Source organism: Rhinopithecus bieti, unplaced genomic scaffold, assembly GCF_001698545.2.
Source record: "Rhinopithecus bieti isolate Rb0 unplaced genomic scaffold, ASM169854v2 scaffold_41082, whole genome shotgun sequence".
Taxonomy (NCBI): domain Eukaryota; kingdom Metazoa; phylum Chordata; class Mammalia; order Primates; family Cercopithecidae; genus Rhinopithecus; species Rhinopithecus bieti.
The window spans coordinates 1,096,339-1,099,961 of NW_016817890.1; the positions used below are offsets into that span (position 1 = coordinate 1,096,339).

Here is a 3,623-nt window from a genome sequence, read left to right on the forward strand (position 1 = left end):
AGACGGGGTTTCACCGTGTTAGCCAGGATGGTCTCGATCTCCTGACCTCGTGATCCGCCCATCTCGGCCTCCCAAAGTGCTGGGATTACAGGCTTGAGCCACCGCGCCCGGCCCAACTGTATGCCTTTTATAAAAGGTAGCGGTTCTCCTGTCCAGCCTGCCACCACTGGACCGTCCCTGTGTGTAAGTTCCCCTCAGTAAACTCTAAGTCTCATTCACTGGTTCCGGGTCTCTTTGGCCTCTAGGACACAGTGCCATCTCTATTGGAGTCAACAGGAGTCCTGCATGACAATGCCTATTTCCCAGGTTATGATAAAATGCTGTGGTTCAGGCAGCCTTTTTTGCATGGGCACCTCATATAACCTTACTACTGCAAAATTGAGCTATAGTCAGAGAAGCCTTATCAAATTTGCTGCCTCAATTTCCCCTCCTGGGTCTTACGGATGGTAATAAAAACATTAAGGCAATAAACCAAGAGAATAGGTAATGGGAGAGGGGAGAATCAAAGGATTTCTCCCAGGAAGGCAAACATTTTTAAATGGTTATTAAGAAATAAGGCAGGGGCCGGACGCGGTGGCTCAAGCCTGTAATCCTCCCCTTTGGGAGGCCGAGACGGGCGGATCACGAGGTCAGGAGATCGAGACTAACACGGTGAAACCCCGTCTCTACTAAAAAATACAAAAATCTAGCTGGGTGAGGTGGCGGGCGCCTGTAGTCCCAGCTACTCCGGAGGCTGAGGCAGGAGAATGGCGTGAACCCGGGAGGCGGAGCTTGCAGTGAGCTGAGATCTGGCCACTGCACTCCAGCCCGGGCGACGTAGCGAGACTCCGTCCCAAAAAAAAAGAAATAAGGCAAGTGCCACTGGCACCTGATGCCTCCCGGAGTTCATGTCCCTTCTGCCTTTCCAAGGGGTGCTTCTGTCACACTGGCCACGGACGATACCCTGTTCCAGTTGAAATGTATGGTGAAGCAGCTGGAGAAACCAGACAAGAAGGCAGAAAAGCACTCCTAGGCCAGCCAGGCCAAAGTGAAGAAGTCCCTTCAGCAGAAAACCGTAGAGTACACACCGTGTATACACCAGTAACACCATCTGCAAGGGGAACAGCAGCATGAACTGGCTCTGCGTGGCATCTGCCTGGACACAGTGGCCCCCGAGGTGCAGACAGCTGTGACCATGAAGGCGGTGACCAAGAACATGGTGTAGATAACCAAAGCCCCAGACAAGGCCCTGAACACCACGGACCTACAGAAGGCCTCTGCAGCGATGGACAGTTTCGAGCAGCAAGTGCAAAACCTGGCCGTGCTCATGTTAGTGATGGAGGATTTCATGAGCTCGGCCACCACACTGACCATGCCTCAGGAGCAGGTGGACAGCCCCATTGTGCAAAACGCCAAGGAGAATGGCCTGGAGGTCCTAGACCAGCTCAGCCAGTTGCCCAAGGCTGCCTCTGCCTCTGAGAGCTCTGTGTGAAGCCAGGAGGAACAGCTGTCAAGGGAGCTGCCGCCCTGAGGAATTAGCCGCACCCTGCCGTGGGCACCGCCTCCTCTGCTCTGTGATGTGCTGCAAGGCTTCTGGCCTCCTCCCCACTGCGTCTTGCCTTTCTGTTGACCCTGCAGAGCTGCAGCTGGCAGCCACTGCCACCCAGCTCCTCTCACCTGCCTGGCCTAGGCAGCCTTGGAGTTGTTCCTGTTTTCTTAGATGGGGCGGTGGGTCTGTGTCCTGGTGTTGAGTAGGGGTGACTTCTGTGACTGTGGGGCTGACAGCTAGGAGGTCAGCAGGTTCTCTTCTGCCCTCTGTAGAGTCGATGGATTCTGGCGAGTGGGTTCCATGTAAACTTTTGCCCAACTCTGCGGGGACCTTCAGACTCCGCGATAGCAGACATGCTGCTCACTGTCAGCCAGTAGGGGTCAGGGCTGCCCTGTTTTCCAGGCAGCTCCTGGAGAAGGCCTCTCTGTGCACCCTGCCCCCACCACCAATGGGCAGGAGGTCCCACCATGTGAACGGACACAGCCTGAAGAGGCACCAGTGGCTCATGTGTGCTGGAGAATGTCGGGTGCCACCCGACACTGTCTTGGTGGCATTTGCAGATGATGACCCTCCTCCTCGTCCTCTGTCATTCTAGGGGTGGGGTCTGGGCTACTCCTGACAGCTGACTGAGCCTCCCTGGGCCTCCTGCCCTCAGCTCCCCTGGTTCTTAAAGCTGCCCAGTCCATGGGGACAGAAACTTGCCCAGCTCCAAATCCAGGAATTTCCACTCTGGGGTCCTCATCCTTGCTCAGCTGCCATCTCTGGGGGTGCCTTGGGCTACGTGGGCTGTGCTGTTGTGTCCCCTAGGCAGGGCGTCTGTCCTTGCGCTGGCTGGAATTGAGCATGTGCGTGGGGCCTCCTCGGTGATGCAGCCTGTGTGCCACTCTCTCCTGTCTCTGTAAATACCTGGGTGCTTGGCCGGGCGCGGTGGCTCACGCCTGTAATCCCAGCACTTTGGGAGGCCGAGACGGGCGGATCATGAGGTCAGGAGATCAAGATCATCCTGGCTAACACAGTGAAACCCCATCTCTACTAAAAATACAAAAAAAAAATTAGCTGGGCGTGGTGGCGGGCGCCTGTGGTCCCAGCTACACGAGAGGCTGAGGCAGGAGAATGGCGTGAACCCGGGAGGCGGAGCTTGCAGTGAGCTGAGATCCGGCCACTGCACTATAGCCCGGGCAACACAGCGAGACTCCGTCTCAAAAAAAAAAAAAAATACCTGGGTGCCTCCCCCGACTGCACCCATCCTGCCTTCCCAGCATGGAAGCCAGAGTGGCGATGGAGGGAGCTTGGGAGAGTCACCGTCAGCTGGGCCAGTGGCTCTGTGAGGAAAACCTGTCCTGTGGCCATGCGGGTGCCACCAGCAGCAGCTCATCAGGAGGACTCGGAGAGGGGGACGGCAGAGAGAGGGCTTTGAGGCACAGCCTGCTGTTTTGTTTTTTCTGTTCCCTAAAGTTTGCTTCATTTTATTGAAGTTTCCAGGGTTTTGTTGTTGTTTGTCAAAATAGAAAGGGCAGATGGCAGGCGGAGAGGGTGAGTCCCAGCCCCTCCTCAGCACCAGTGCTGCACCTATGCAGCCCACAGCAGGGCTGCCGTGGTGTCGTGGCTCTTGTGAAGAGAAGCGTAAGACCCTCATTCAGTACGTTTGGTTTTCTTTTCAGGATTTCAGAGCCATTGGGGAGGAGATCCCATTGGTGGGTACTGGACATGCGGAGGTCGAGGCACCATCTGGCCATGGTCCTCTCCAGCCTCCCCCAAAATTGACCCACATGCTGGGTGTTGAAAGAAGGTCCTTCTAACCCTTGCAAATAACAGCTTTGGAATTAACAGCATTGAGGAGCTACCTTGTCCTCCCAAGGGTGCAGGGCTCCACAGAGCCATGGGCCAGGCAGGGGCTACCTCAGCCCTGTCTCCTTGGGCACCAAAGCAGGGGTTTGTTGAAAGAGAGAGCCATGTTTGCCCTTTTCCTAAAATGCTGTTGTAAATAAACAAACAGGTCCCCCACCATGCAAGGAAGCAAAGGAAGGAAGGAAGGAAGGAAGGAAGGAAGGAAGGAAGGAAGGAAGGAAGGAAGGAAGGCAGGCAGGCAAGGAGG

General features: G+C 55.6%; 1 pseudogene; it reads left to right on the plus strand.

Moving 5' to 3' along the window:
* Positions 1-871: 871 nt before the first annotated feature.
* On the plus strand, positions 872-1,510 carry LOC108518146 (charged multivesicular body protein 1a pseudogene; annotated as a pseudogene).
* The last annotated feature ends 2,113 nt before the right edge of the window (positions 1,511-3,623 follow it).